Below are 16,595 nucleotides of genomic sequence, written 5' to 3'. Positions count from 1 at the left end.
TGGGGTTGACATAAAATGCACTTACCTCACAGCTCAACCTCTTCCTTTGGTTTCCAGATGCTATCATCAATCACCTCCAGACTTCCTTAGGTGCACCCTTCCATATTATAAAGAGTAACAGTGCATCATGATTATGGTGGTTGAGATAGAGGATATCCATGGTCTTGGTAATATCAACTTTCATTTACCAGGTCTATGTCAGTACAACCACTGCTCGCTATTCAATCTGCAAGCAGCAGAGACGAACACTGAGTCCCCAACATGAAACCATGTCCCAGAGTGGTCTGTCCGCTTCCAGATAGCACTGTGATTACTTGAATCTGCTTCCACAATTGAAGGGGCATCACTTTGATTTGCTCAAATGGACACTTATTCTGGATATGGATTTTCATTCTCACCTATGGTACTTCAAGAAAACAAACATTGTGGTATTAGGAAATGCTGTGTCCACCATCGTGGTATCCCACACTGTACTAGTTTTAAACAGGAATCTCACTTTACAGGAAATGAAGTATGGCAATAGGCCTATGGTAGCCAATTAGACTAGTCTCGTGATGTACTTCACCATCCTGAAGTGGCGGGCTCAATTGGACCGTGGAATGATCTTCTAAAGCCTGACTTGTAGTTCCAGCTTTGTGGTAGTGCCTTAAGGGTCTTGGCTAACAGTCTAGGAGGTGGCAATGCTGTATCCCAGCATCAAGTATATGGAGCTATTTTTCTATAGCCACATCTATGTCTTCAAGAATGAAAGAGGCAAGATGAGGGCCTCCTCTCACTATTACTTCTGGGTATCTAGTAGTAAAATTTTGCTTTTTGCAAACATTTGGCTCTGCTGGACTAGAGATCTTAGTTACAAATTGAGAGATTTTTTTTTTCAATAGCGGATCAAAAAATCATTCCATTGAAATGAAAGTTGTGTCTGCAAGCTGATCCCTTTGGAAAGTTCATTCTCAAACAAGAGACAAAGAAGGGGGTCCGCTACTGGCTGGGGTGACGGAAAATGACAATCAAAGGGAGATGGAGTTCCTACTACACCAGAGGCTAAGAAAGAGCATGTCTTATATGTCTAGAGAGCTTCTTAGTCCTCCTGTGTTTTGTGATTAGAGTTAATGGAAATTACAGCAAATGAAAGTTGTGTCTGCAAGCTGACCGCTTTGAACTCTTCATTCCTCTCAACCAAGAGACAAAGTAGGGGGCCTGCTACTGGCTCGGGTGATGGAAAGAAAAATGAATATTGGGTTCCTACTACACCAGGGGCTAAGGAACAGTATGTCTGATATGTCTAGAGAGCTTCTTAGTACTCCCATGTTTTATGATTAGAGTTAATGAAAACTTACAGCAACCCCATCTAGGCAGGACATCTAATGGTTCAGACTGTTCAGTAATGAAGGTTTGAGTCATTCTGCCAGGCCAAGCACCACGAGCAGCTGACATGCTTTCGCTAGGGCAAAGGGAAAGAGAAATGGGTAGTGAAAGAAGGCAGTTATAAATAACAGTTACAGCAATGTGGGCTGCTGCAGAAACCACGACTGTAATAGTATTTACTTGATGGGTCAATAATGTCTGCCAGCACAGGTGGGAAAATCAACAAACCAACAAATAAGTTATCCTTTCAAATGAAATGCTTAGGGAAAAAGACCAATATTTAGTGACAGAAATTTCTTAGCCTCTGGGAGGCCATTTTATTCACTAACACATGCTAGGAGGCTTCAGCCATATCCTACTCTATTGTAAAAAACAGCAATTTGATCCTCTTTTCTCCTCAATCATTAAAGAGATTATGCATTTAGGGTCTGATGTTCCTTCTTGGACAAGTAGCCAGATGTCATTTCTTCCAGTTTCTTCTCAAGGTGCGGAATTAAGTCTCCTCGCACATACCTGAAAAGAAAGAGACGTGTCATTAACCAAAAGAGAGCCAAAGAACCTATGCTGTAGGAAGCACTGTGGGAGATAGAAGGATGAAGTAACAGTCAGCATGGAGACAGAAATGCACCTGCATGGTAAGGGGTAGTCTAGCCAGGCAATAACAAATGCTGGCGAGGGTGTGAAGAAAAGGGAAGCTTCATACACTCTTGTTGAGAATATAATTTACTATGACAACTATGAAGAACAGTTTGGAGGTTCCTCGAAAACCTGAAAATGGAGCAATCATATGATCCAGTAATCCCACTGCTGGGTATACTCCCAGGAGAAAGGAAGTCAGTACACCGCAGAGATATCTGCACTCCCGTGTTGGTTGCAGCCCCGTCCACAGTAGCCAAGTTTTGGAAGCAACCTAAGTGTCCACCAACAGCTGAATGGGTAAGGAAAACGCGGTACATAGACACAAAGGAGTGCTGTTCGGCCATAGAAAAGAATGAGATTCAGTCTTGTGCAACAACATGGATGGAACTGAAGGTCATTACGTTAAGTGGAATAAGCCAGGCACAAAAAGACAAACTTCACATGTTCTCACTTATTTGTGGGAGCAAAAATTTTAAACTGAACTAATGGAGATAGAGAGTAGAACGGAGGACTGCCAGAGGCTGAGAAGGTTCGTGGGGTTGGGGGAAGTACAGATGATTAATACGTACAAAACTATCTGATAGCATGACAGGGTGACTACAGCCAGTAATAATTTAATTGTACATTAAAAATAACGAGTATAATTGGATTATCTGTAACACAAAAAATAAATGCTTGAGGTGATAGATGCCCCATTTACCTTGATGTGTTTATTACACATTGTTGTCTGTATCACAATGTCTCATATACCCCAGAAATATATGCATCTGCTATGTACGTACACACATGTCTTAAAAAGAGGTAATTAGCAAATACAAAGAGTGTCAGTTGAGGGACAATGTCTACCTCAGACTATGGTGAGAATTGAATTCTCCATAGGCTTAAAAGAATGAGTTAGATTCAGACGACATTAACCTAAGTAATTGTGGAGACAGACGTAAGTATAAGTGAGGGCCAAGGTTTGAGAAATTCAAGGCACAGGCCGTTCCCCCATGCTCACCGCCAGTACTGTGTTGGACCCGAGTGCTTAAAGAAATTGGACAGTTCCTGTCTCTACCTACCTTGCTGCTTCCTTGATGTTGGATTCAAAAAATTGTTTTTTGATTTCTATAGGTCCTTGCACTCCTTCAAGCAATTTGAAGATTTTTTCATATTCTGAAGACGTTAAAAAAAAACTTGAGTATTATCAAATACAAAGAAGAATAGAAGTGAATCTTGCTTAACCTATACCTCACTAATCCTGCTTCATGGGCTAAAATGTTTTAAATGCTTAAATCAAGATACCTGCACATACAAAATCTAAAAAATAAAAAAAGACACCTGCACCTACCTATGAATGAAAGTCTTGTAAACCATAACCCGGTGAGAAAAGAGAAAGAAAAGTTGTACTGTGCTTTAGTCAAAAGACGAATTACCATAAATTATGGGTAAACTCAACTCTGGCAAGGAATTAGCCTCAACAGACAACATGCATATCTTCTGAATTAAAGAAAGGGAGACTTCCTCAATTTTTTTAAAAACAGACATTCTTATACTACTTACTTTCTCCAAAGCATTGAATTTCCTTCACTAACTGGTATTTTATATCAGCACTAATTTCTTCTCGGCTTTTTAGAAAAGGGAGTATTTCTCTGCATTTTAGGTCATCTGCAGAGAAATTGCTGGTAATGATTCTTTCTACAAGTGCATTTCTACCAGCTTTCTGCACTATCCCATCTTTGCTGAAGCCAGTGAAGTCATCAATCCGAGAATCCAGTTGGCTGGCTGGAATACCAACTGCTACCTTAAGCTCTGGTGGAACAAATTTTGACAAAAAGCCATCAGTTGGAGTTTCACCATGTTCTTTCCCTTCCACATAGACATCACGAACGACAGATCTGGAAACCAAACTGAGAAGTTGAGCTGTGGGAAATGTGTCTTTTATCACCCCTCTGGGTATATCTATGTGCTCCTCAGTTTCTAGGGAATTATTTATTTCATAGATGGGAGGTATACCAGGGGGAAATCCCAGGCCTGATGAATTGAGGCCAGGACACATAAAACAATAAAACCATTTCTTAGTTTCTGGCTCTATAAATACATATGGAAACCAAGTAAGACAGTATAACTCTAACAAACATTCACAGGTCCCTGGTACTCATCTGTTAGTGTCAGCTTGTCATGCTTTATAAGTTGAAAGCAGCAAGTTTCACTTGATATCATGATTTTTCAGGTTCACATACAAAGTGCCACGCTTTACTCAGCTGGAAGCCGGAAAACTTGGATACACCTCAACCTGTCTCCTCGCTATGTCAAATATATTCTGAGAAAATATAGGCAGCTGTTAATGCTGAAAGTTCTATACCCACTCATCACCTAAAATCCCGTTTAGCATATGATCTTCCTCTTTCTTTTTTCTGCCTCAGAAAAGTGACTTTCCTTTCACTCCAGGTCTGTCACCTCTTTCATTTCTTCATTGTCTGTGGCAGGCAGCATGCCAGGATCTAGGGATCAGTAGTAAACAGCCCAGAGAGCAAAGTTCTCTGCCCTTGTGGAGTTCACACCCTCAAGGGGCAGTCAGACAGTACATACGTAATGAGGAAATGAAAGAAAGCAGCGTTAGGCTGGTGGTGGGGAAGACATCCACAGGCCTGTGGGAGACAGCAGCAGAGGGAACCCCAGGAGCTGCCGCTGGTTGGGCAGGGCCTTCTCAGGAGGTGCCCTTGGGCAGGGATTGGAGGAAGAAGTGGGGCTACCTGTGCAGAGGCAGAGGGGGATTTCCAGGCTGCAATGAGTCTAAGGGTATGGGCTGTAGTGAGGATGGACCGGGCACTATGGAGTGAAGGAGATAAGCAGAGAGAGCCAGGAGATGAATAGGACCCGTGTTAGTAGAGGGTGAAGAAGGCCTCGCAGACCAAAGCTGGTTTACGGTCTGTTCTGAGTGCTTAGGAGAGTTGGGGATGGATTTTCAGGAGTGATGTGGCATGATGTCATTTACCTGCCAACACGATGACCTGGCTGCAGGGCTGGAGGGTGTGCGTTAGATGGGGGCAATAATGGGAGACATGGAGATAGCACAGTAGCTCAGTGACTCATCATGGCAAAGTGGAATAGAAGGAGAGAGAAATGCTGGGATTCAAGGAATATTTACAGTGTTTAGAGAAGAGAAGAAAAAGAAAGGTAGAAAAAACGAATGATAGGGGCCGGAAGTGGTGGCTCATGCCTGTAATCCCAGCACTTTGGGAGGCTGCGATCGGTGGATTATCTGAGGAGAGGAGTCCGAGACAAGTTTGGCCAACATAGTGAGACCGCATATCTACCAAAAATACAAAAATTTCCTGAGAATGCTGGCAGGTGCCTGTAATCTCAGCTACTCGGGAGGCTGAGGCAGGAGAATTACTTGAACTGGGAGACAGAATTTGCAGTGAGCCAAGATTGAAATACTGCACTCCAGCCTTGCTGACAAGACTGAAACTCTGTCTCAAAAAAAAAGAAAAAAAAAAGAAAACAGGGGCTCACTAGTAAGGATAAGAAAATTTTAAAAGTACACATTGTGGAAAATGGAAATCCTAGAAGGTTTCCATGAAGGAGCAAGTGAACAACTGTCAAATGCTGTTGTAAAATTTATGGCAATGCAAGCCAAAACTGTTGACCTTGACAAGGACAGGAGGGTAAGAGGCAGGAGGCCAGCTGCACTGGATACAGCACGAAAAGGAGGCGAGGACAGGCTGACTTACCCTTTTCCGTAGACATGGCAGAGCGTCCAATACCACCGTCTCCTGCTCCTTCTGTCCGTGCCGACAGGGCCATCTTCTGCCTTTTCTGATATGAAGGACTGTCAGATTCCCTGGGACGTTCAAACACATTTTCAGGTTCTACAGCCACCTTCTCGCCTTGATGGGTCATGGTTTCCTGAAATATATCAATGAACATATCCCACTCCTGACAAAAATCTAACAATCACCAAATGGCAAACAGTCTGCATATGTGTATCCAACCAAGAATGTGAATCATTAATTTGACGTTTAATCATGAGCCAAAATTTACCAAGCCCCAAGAAACACTCTGTTCTCATGAAAAGAAACCTATTTTTAATGCATGCTAAGTTAAAAAGAAGGAAGATAGTTTAATCAAAATCAATGAGAATGATTGCAGAATAGGCAGCGACCATCAACCAAATGTAGATTAAACTATTATTAACTCTTTGAAGATTATAAATCAATTTGTATCAACCGTTGTTAGAAAAAGGGATTCCTTTTATTTGTCCTCATTTTAGGAGATTGATACAAACCAGGTAACAACATCTGACAAGGACCATAGAAAACAAGTAAATGATAAGATCAAGCCAAAACTACAAGCCAAGATCACCCTGAATTTAAACACAAGAATTCTAAACAAAAGTTTAGCGAACAAAATGCAATAGTACTTAGAAACAACGTTCATCAACCATTGTCAAACATATTGCAGAAAGGCGAGATTGATTTCACATTTGAAAATCAATAAATGTAATGCACCACATTAACAAAAAGTAAAAAAAAAAAAAAACAGGGAAACACCACAGGATTATTTTCATAGATGGGTCAATGTTTAACATTTATTCATGACAAAAACCATCAGTAACTTAGAAAAGAAAGCAACTTTCTAATGGTGGTAAGCATATGCACACACACAAAATCATGGTAAATACCATACTTAATAGTGACATATCAGTATTTTCTCCCTGAGTTTGGAAACACGACAAAAATATCAACTATCCATTCAGCAATTTACTGGAGAATCTAAGAAGTGCAGTGGCATCAGGAAGACATAATAGGTTTAAAAACTGGAAAGAAATGAAACTGTTATTATTCACATACAACATTTTTCTGGACATAGACAATGTAAAAGAATAAAATCATTAGGGTTAATAAACAAACTTAGTCAAGTTACTAGATATAATAAAAACCACTGGTATTTCTTTATAGCTAATAGAAACAAATAGTTAGAATATGAAATTTCAAATGTCATTAAAAACAGCACCACAAACATCAAATACTTAGGAATAAATCTAATGAAGATGTGCTGGAGCACTACACAATAATTATAAAACATCACTGAGAGAAATTCAAGGCTGCAGTAAATGGAAGAAATATTCTTTACATGGAATGGAAGACATTATTAAGAGATGTTACTGTTAATTCTCCCTGAATGATCATGCCAATCTTCCTTAAAATTCCACCATGAAAAATAAATTTTCCAAAAACTGACGAGCTGATAGTTTTTTAAAAAGTATATGGGAATTGCCAGCGCGGTGGCTCAAGCCTGAAATCCCAGCACTTTGGGAGGCTGAGGCAGGCTGATCACGACATCAAGAGACTGAGACCATACTGACCAACATAGTGAAACCCCATCTCTACTAAAAACAGAAAAATTAGTTGGGTGTGCTGGCTCATGCCTGTAGTCCCAGCTACTCGGGAGGCTGAGGCAGGAGAAGCACTTGAACTGAGGAGGCAGAGGTTGCAGTGAATCAGGATCGTGCCACTGCAGTCCAGCCTGTGTGACAGAGTGAGACTCTGTCTAAAAAAATGAAAAAGAAAAAAGTATATGGGAATTAAAGATTTGGAAAAGCCAAGACAATCTATAAGAAGAAGAACTAATTTGGTAGATATACGCTACTAAATATGAGATTTACTGTAAGGGTAGAGTAATTAAAACAGTGTAGTATTGGAGCAATGACAGACAAATACACCAAAGGAAGAGGACACAGAGTCTGGAAACACAAAAGAGCGAGATTTACCACAAAAGAGATTCTGTAAATCATAGTGGAAAGGGCTGTGCTTTTAATAAATGCACTTTATAAATGCAGGGAAAATATAAACCTTGACTCTTATCTCATCCGCTCCAAAAAACATTATCAAAGATGGAGAGACAATCTAGTAAAACACTTGAGATATTATCTTCACAACTATAGAACAGGCAAAGATGTTTCTAATGAGGATACAAAAGCACTAACCATAAAGAATGAATTGTTTAATTTGACATAATTAAATGGAAAATTTCTGTTCCTCCAAAGACACTACTAAGACAGTGAAAAAGCAAAGCGTATTTGTACATTACATATCACAGATTAGATTGTATAGGTTATATTTAAAAATATATATTAACCACACTCACACAAGCACACACACATATATATACGTATGTATGTATGTATGTATGTATGACAAAAAACAAGTGGAATACACAACATATCCAGAACTACACTTCAATTTTTAAGAAACAAACATCCCAATAAAACTTGAGGGGGAGCTGAATACACACTTCATGACAGTCACACTTAAATATGACTCTAATAAACACGTAAAACACACCCAGACTCTGGCTTTACTCCATTCAACGAGAATTTATTTGAGATGAATTTGAAACCTAGAAGAAAACAGAATATAATCGTCATGGCATTGGGCAAGGCAAAGATTTTTCTTAAAATAATAAAAAGCAGTAGCCATAAATAACACACTGAGTAATAAAATTAAGAGTCTGTTCATCAAAAACACTTTATCGAGACAGTGTAAAAGCAAAACAGATTTATAGAAGACATTAAAATTCCATGTGTTTTTTATCTATGTACATATATGCCTGTGTGTATGTGTGTATAACTGAAATATGGAATATATGTAAATCCATTTTTAAAGTACAAACATCTCAGTAAAATTTGGGGGTAGAGGCTTGAAAGGAACCTCCTAAAGGGCACAGTTAAATGACAATAAATACATAAAAACGTGCTCCAAACCCATTAATAAACAGCTGGGATTGGTGGCTCATACCTGTAATCCCAGCATCTTGGGAGGCTGAGGCAGGTGAATCGGTTAAGCCAGAAGTTCGAGACCAGCCAGGGCAACTTGGCAAAACCCCTCTCTGCGTAAAAAAAATACAAAAATTAGCCGGGCTTGCCGGTGCATGCTTGTAGTCCCAGCTACTCCAGAGGTTGAGGCACAAGAATTGCTCGAGCCCGGGAGGTGGAAGTGCTGCTGTATCCACCCTGGGAGGCAGAGGGAGACCCCATTTCAAAACAAAATCAAGTATCAATTAATAAATAAACAGTAAATAAATTAATTAATTAAAACAATTTTTTAAAAGATGTGCTCAATCTCAATCAGCAGAGAAATTCAAGTGCAGACATAAGGAGAGACCACTGCACACCCATCAGAGCAACTGGAATGAAAGATTAACTGTACAGCGAGTGTGTGAATGTGGCACAGCTGGAATCTTCGAATATTTCTGTACACCGACTCCCACACAGACACCCCAGGCTGTGGCTGAAAGGTCAGATAGTACCCCGGGGAAGAGCTCCTTCAGAACTGAGATCAACCAATGGAGGAAAAGCACCCCAATCCAGGGCGAGACAGAGCTCCCAGGGTCAGGTGGCCTCCCTCATGGCCGACACAGAGCTCCCCGTGTCCCACCATAGGCTTAGAGAATCCAAGGAACAAGCACCCCACTCCCCCGCAGCACCGGGAGACAGCACCCACAGATAATTAAAAAAACCAGCACCAAGGGAAAGCATTTGGTAAGCATCCCCATCCGGGACGAGCAGAACCCAAGAAAGGCCAACACATCTTAGCTGAGCATGAGCAACATCCAAAGACAAATGCACCCCACGGAGGACATCAGCACTCGAAGAAAAGAGTCCCTCGCGGGCTGAGATAAAGCCCACGACAGTGACCCCACAGAGAGGTGATAGTGCGTCTGGGGCACAGACACCCCCACCCCGGCCCATGAGCACGGGCAGAGTCCACAAGGCAGAGTCTCCCCTCAGGGCTGCGACTGAGCGGGGAAGACACACCCCTAAACCCGAGGCTGACACAGGCAACCAAGGCAGGATCCCTATGTCCTGGTTCAGGTCATTTCAGCAGAAAAAGTCCCTCGCATCACCTAGAGAGAGCCCCCGAGAAAACCCCCCAGTCCCACAACATAGCTGAGACTGGATGCCGAAGGAAAATGTTCCCCCATGGCCAACACAGGCTCCCACGGCGGTGTCCTCAGAGCGGGAACACATAGCCCAGTGATCCGTACCGCACACCCGATGGAGAGCACCCCAGAAAAGAGGCTTTTCTAGGACAAAGGAGCCTTTCCGGGGTGAAATGAAAGCATTCAGGGAAAAACTGCTCCACTCACAGTCCTGAAGCCCTGACCTTGCCAGAGAAGCGGAAGCGTCACATCACAAAATGGCAGTGAAACTGTTGTGGCGCCTCCCCACCGGTTGAGCTTTCTAGAAAAGTGCCCTCTGAGAACTGTGGGAAATGTGCCCCCTAGGGCACCTGGGAGTGATGTGCGTGGGTCGCGTCTCACCAGAAGCACAGATCCCGTAGTGACCAAGGGAGACGGAAGGAAGGGAAGCTGCCGGCCACTGGGAACCTGTTGGGGGCACCAGAGTCCAGAGGAGAAGCCTCGAACCCAGCAGGACCAAGCGCGCCAGCCCAGACAGACCGAGGAAGAGGAGCGCTCCCCTTCGCTGACTCTGGCGCCCTCTAAAGGCGACCTTCTGTATCAACTGCACCGCGCACATAGGCAGAGGAACGCAGAACCTTCTCACTCTGTGGGATAAAAGGGTGAATTTGGAGCTGACGGGCAAATATATCTTGTGATATATTTGTCCGGCTTTGATAACGGAGTAATACTGGCCTCACAGAATGCGGTAGTGTTTCTTCCCGCGTTATTTTCTAGAAGACATCGCTAAGTGTTGGTATTATTTCTTCCTTAAATGTTTGGTAGAATTTGCAAGCGAAGCCACCTTGGCTTGGCTTGTATTTGTGGGGAGTTTTTAAATGACTAATTAAATCCCTTTTCATGCTATAGTCCTATTTCAGTAATTTGTCTTCAAGGAATTTTTCCATTTTGTCCAAGTTAATTTTTGGCAGAATGTTGTTCAGAATGTATTCCTTTTGATTTCTATAAGGTCAGTATTAATATACCCCCTTCTATTCTTGATTTTCAGAATCTGTATAGTTTTTTTGTTTTTTCTTGGTCAGTCAAGCTAAATGGTTGTTGTTTTTTTTTTTCACCTTTTCAGTGAACCAACTTTTGATTTCATTCTTTGTTTTTTGTTGTTGTTGTTGATTTTCTTCTACTTTAATTTTCATCATTCCCCTCCTTCTACTTGCGTGTAGTAAATATATCAATTTAAATCTTCAGGGATAACAAATGACTTGTTTCATAAAATAGGATTTGAAACCTTAGATATGTAGAAATGCTTATGCTATTGCAAGTAGTAATTGAGGCCAGGAAAGTTAATACAACACAACCACTTCCTACCCGTTTTGATAGTATGCATGCATATGAAAACCAAGTAGGACAGTAATACTAACAAACAAAATTACTTGGATCCCTGGTACTCATCGATGAAATACCAGTGGCTGCCACCTTAAGCCCTGATGGAAAAGTCAACAACACATTCTCAGGTGCTGGTTGGACATTTTCCATCTTCTGTTCATGGACATTGTGAAAGATGGTAGCATCTGGAAACCAAAGGAAGAGGTTGAGCGCTGAGGTAAGTGCATTATGCCAAACCACAAGTACATCCCTCTGATGCCCAGTTTCTATGAAATTATTTCATAAATCAGGAGGATCTATCAGGTGCTGATCTGAGAGCCCTCAGATTTAGGCCAGAAATGATCATACAACAAAACCACGTTACTCCCTTCATGGCACTGTGCATGCATATGAAAACCAAGTAAGAAAGTACAACTTATAAGCAAACATACAAAGATCCCTGGTACTCATGGCCGGAATACCACCTGCTGCCATACAAATAAGCTATGTCGGACCAGTAAACAAGACATGATCAGGTTGCGGTTGGCCATTTTACTTTCTCTCTATACAGATATTGTGAGACACAGTAGCATCTGGAAATTGAATGAGAAGTTTCAGCTGCGAGTGAAGTGCATTATGTCAATGCCACAGGTATGTCCCTCTGATGCTCAGCTTCTAGGAAATCATCCCATAAAGCAGGGGGCTATGTCAAGTGGTGGTCTGGGGCCCCTCAAATTTAGGACAGAAAATAAAATAAAACAAAACCACCTTCTTTCCTGCATGACACTGCATGCAAACGGAAACCAAGTACGACAGTATAACTCGTAAACATTCACTGAACCCTGGTACTCATGGATGGAATACCAGCTGCTGGCATATGACCAAGCCTTGGTGGAATAGTTGACAAGAAATTATCAGTGTTGGACTGGTTATTTTGCATCCTCTCTTCACCAAGAGAGGATGTGATTGATGATTGATGATAGCATCTGGAACCCAAAGGAAGAGGTTGAGCTGTGAGGTAAGTGCATTTTATGTCAACCCCACTTGTATGTCCCACTGATACTCAGTTTCTAGGAAATTATCCCATAAAGCAGGAGAATACACCATATAATGATCTAAATCCCCCCAAATTGGGACCAGGAAAGATAATTCAACAAAACCACCTTATTCCCTTCATGATACTCCACATGCATATGGAAACCAAGGAGGACACGGCAACTAATAAACAAACACACACAGATGCCTGGTAATCGTCGCTGGAATGCCAGCTCCTGCCGTACTCATAAACCCTGATAGAACATTTCACGAGACGTTCTCCATTTGTGTTTGGCCATTCTTCATCTGCTCTTCACGGACATTGTGATTCATGATAGAATGTGGAAACCAAATGAAGAGGTTGAACTGTGAGTTAAGTGCATTATGTCAACCCCACAGGCATATCCTTCTGATGGTCAGTTTCTGTAAAATTATCTAAGAATGCAGGAGAGCATATGCCAGGCAGCCATTTGATACCCCTCAAATTGAGGCTAGGAAAAAATATACAACAAACCAACCTTCTACCCTTCATGAAAATATGCCTGCTTATGGAAACCAAGTAGGACGGAACAACTAAGAAGCAGACATACACAGATCCCTGGTCCTCGTGGATGAAATTCCAGCTGCTGCCATATCACCAAGCCATGGTGGACCAGTTGATAAGACGTTATCATTTTGGGGTTAGCGGGTTTCTATCCTCTGTCAAAGGAAGAGGTTGAGCTGTGAGGTAAGTGCTTTATGACAACCTCACTGGTATATACCACTGATGCTCAGTTTCTAGGAAATCGTCCCATGAAACTGGAGGATATGCCAGGGGGCCATCTGAAACCCCTCAAATTGAGCTCACAATAGAAAATAAAACAGAACACCTTTTTCCCTTCATTACAGTATGCGTACATATGGAAACCAAGCAGGAGAGTGCAACTAATAGACTAACATAATCAGATATCTGGTACTCATGGATGACACACCAGCTTCTGCCCAATTAATAAGTCCTAATGGAACAGTTGACAAGGTGTCATCAGGTTGTGACTGGCCGTTTTCCATCTTCTCTTCACGGACATTGTGAATGACACTAGCATCTGGAAACTAAATGAAGTGATTGAGCTGCAACATATATTTTTTTCCCCATACTTCCTCCAGAGGGACAGCTATACACAAATCAGTTTCTAGGGAATTATTTGTATCATCAAACAGAAGCATATACCACGTGGAAATCCCAGATCTTGCCATCAGAGGTCAAGTGAGATCATACAATGAAACTAACTTTTTACCTCTTGGCACAATGAGTACATGCAGTAAACAAGTACGACAGTAGAATAAACATTCACAGGTTTCTTGTACTCATCATTTTGTATTATCTTGCTGCCTTTTACAATTCTAACTTGATATTATGTTTATAGTTTTCCTATCGATGCCACGCCATACACAGCAGGAAGCCAGATTAGGTGAGCCCTCCTTAACCTGGCTCCTTTCTAGCTCAAGCATTGAGAAAACAGAGGTGGCTATTAGAACTGAGCATTCTATCCCTACTCCATCATCAAACATACCGGGGTTTATACGATTCTATAGACCCTTCCCTTTTGTCTAGAAAGAGTGACTTTCTTTCCACTCCAGATCTGACATCTCTTTCATTTATTCATCATCTGTGGTAGCCTGCAGGCCAGGATCTGAGGATCAGCAGAACAGCCTATAGAGCAAAGTTCCCTGCCCTTGTGGAGCCCAGCCAGTGTCACTCATCTTTGCCCTCATCGTTAGCCCACAAATTTTCGGAGTGCCAACTATCCCCAGGCATAGTACAGATACTTGGAATGTCTCATCTCTTTTACTCCTGCTGAGGAATCCATGCAGTAGAATTTGCTCACCCCACTTTACTGGTGAGGAAGTTCAGGCCAAAGGAGATGGGGAGACTGAGACCAAGTCCCAGTGTCGGTAGATGGTCAAGTCCAATCTTGACGGTTGAGGACAATAAGACAGCAACACTGGAGCCAGCCGATGCTTTTAGGAGCCTTGGTGAGGGGGGATGACACTAACGCGTGGCCTAATCTCCCTTCCCCTGCTCCCATGCCAAATACAGCCTGATGATTCTCAAAAGAGCTTTTGCTTTAAGGTAGGTCTCCTCCGAAGGTGGAAAAGCATGGTTCCCACAAGGTTTTGCCCGCAGATGTGTAGCAGGTCCACGAATATTCCTGATGTTCTGCTTAAAGCTGACGTTCACAAGGGGGATGTCCAGTGTATGGAATGCATTCGTCTCAGAGCCAGAATGAAGACATTTCTGAACAAGTTGTTACAGAATGTAAAATTATGTATGCAGAGATCTTTCCATGCGAGAAAGTTCCAAGTGCTCTGCAAGACTTGTGAGGGAGATTAGTAAACGTGATGCCCAAAGAAATGTAAAAAGGGGTGTATAGATGTTTGCCTTTTCACAGTGTCTGTTATGCAGCCAGCAGTGGGCTCTGAAAACCTGTGTTTGAACCCAAAGTGGTAGTGCCTGCATCAGAAGTCAGAATAGCCACTGTGGGTTTTTTTCTGAACTGGAAAGAAGGATTTAGGATGGGCCAGTGCCCAGGGGACACGGGAATCTGTCATCTACAAGGCCAGAGTTTGATGGCAGGTCCTAGGTCCTCAATATTGTGTTTCCTAAGCGGACAGCTGAGATCCCAACAAGCAAGCTTACTGGAAGAGTACAGTCCAGGTGGTTCTCCCTGGCCAATCTCTTTAAGAAGCAGGTAAGAAAAAGGAGACACAAAGAGCAGGTTTGGGCCTCCAGTGGAATAATATTTGCAAGGTTAAAGAAATTCCAGAATTTAGAAAAATTCATGAAAGGTTTGGTGGACCCCAGATTTTACAAGGCCCAGAGGCACTGGTCAAGGAAACTGGGCAGAAGCGCAGTCCCAAGAAGCTGGGCCAACTCTAAAGAGAAGTGCTTTAGGGAATGCTGTGAGCGCAGGCTGAGGCCTCATCCCCTGTGCATCAGCTAGCAGGTTGGCAGAAAAACCAGTCCAAAGCTGAGGCTTCTGGAGGAACTGGAGGAATCATGGGCTTCTGCCTTGGCCGTCTCAACTCCGTGATGGGCAGGATGGATATTGTGGATGGAGGCCAAAAAACAAAAACCCAAACCATAATCTTAGACCTTTCAGCCAAGAAGGAGTGATGAGGCAATCACAGAAAGTGCCGTTAAAAGAGCTTTGCATAGTGAGGCCTCTGCTGCATATTCCCAACCACACGTGGGGCCACCTACCTGTTCCTGTCCCATCCATCCCTGTGGTGAAGCCACTCTGACCTCTTTGCTGTTCCTCAAACATGACAGGGATGTGTCTTCTGCGGGGCCTTTGCAGTTGTTCTTTCCTCTGCCCAAATCAGTCTTTTTCATTTTGTCCATTTTTCTTTATTTTATTTAAACATTTTTTATAGAGATGTAGTCTTGCTGTTGCTTAGGCTGGTCTTGAACTCCTGGTTTCAAGCACTCCACCTGCCTTGGCCTTCCAAAGTGCTGGGATGACAGGCGTGAGCCACGATGCCTGGTCATCTTTTCTATTTCTCCTTAAATACCACTCCCTCGGAGCGACCATTTTGTCATCCAGTCTAAAGTAAGACCCTCAGTGAGTTCAGCCACTTATTTTCATCACAGCACTACAACTCGCCGACAGTCTATCCATTTCATGGTTCAGCGTCTCATTCGTGGGCAGGCATTGCTACCTAACTGCACACTACCCATTCCACTTTCTTCCTCTCTATTGGAGCACTGATTTTGTTTTGGGCATACTTTTAAAAACCGTTTTCCATTTTAGACCCTTTGCAGTGTGGGTGGTCCTCTGACACAGCTGTTGACAGTGAGATGTCATCTGAGATGGTCTGGGAAAACCTCTGCTTTCAGAGCCACCCCTACCTTCTTCCATTTCTCTCCATTTTATATTCCAGGAAGAGTCGCTCACCATGCCTGGATGTGGAGAGCCGTACTCCCCTGCCCCCACTTCGTGCTGTGCGGGGTCACACTGGAGCCCGAAGCACAGGGGAAATGTGCACCTCGATGAACATGTTTTCATAATTTTTTAAACAATTAGTGTTTCCAGGGCATTAAAGTTGTCGCAGAGATATTGAAATACCCTCTCTCTCTCTTTCTGTTTCTCTCTCTCTTTCTCCGTCTCTCTCTCTCTCATATATATATATATATATATATATACATACATTATATATATATATGATGTATATATATATACATACATTATATATATATGATGTATATATATATACATACATTATATATATATAATTGTATATATATATAT

General features: G+C 42.3%; 1 protein-coding gene across 1 annotated transcript in view; it reads right to left on the bottom strand.

Annotated features, from left to right (window-relative positions):
• The window catches only part of LOC103791304 (uncharacterized), a 204,268-nt gene that overhangs the window by 48,400 nt on the left and 139,273 nt on the right, over positions 1 to 16,595 (bottom strand). The window lies entirely within an intron of this gene.

The sequence above is a fragment of the Callithrix jacchus genome, chromosome X, assembly GCF_049354715.1.
Source record: "Callithrix jacchus isolate 240 chromosome X, calJac240_pri, whole genome shotgun sequence".
Classification (NCBI taxonomy): Eukaryota; Metazoa; Chordata; class Mammalia; order Primates; family Cebidae; genus Callithrix; species Callithrix jacchus.
Note: the sequence above shows the minus strand (reverse complement) of the source record. Positions and strands in the feature narration are given on the sequence as shown.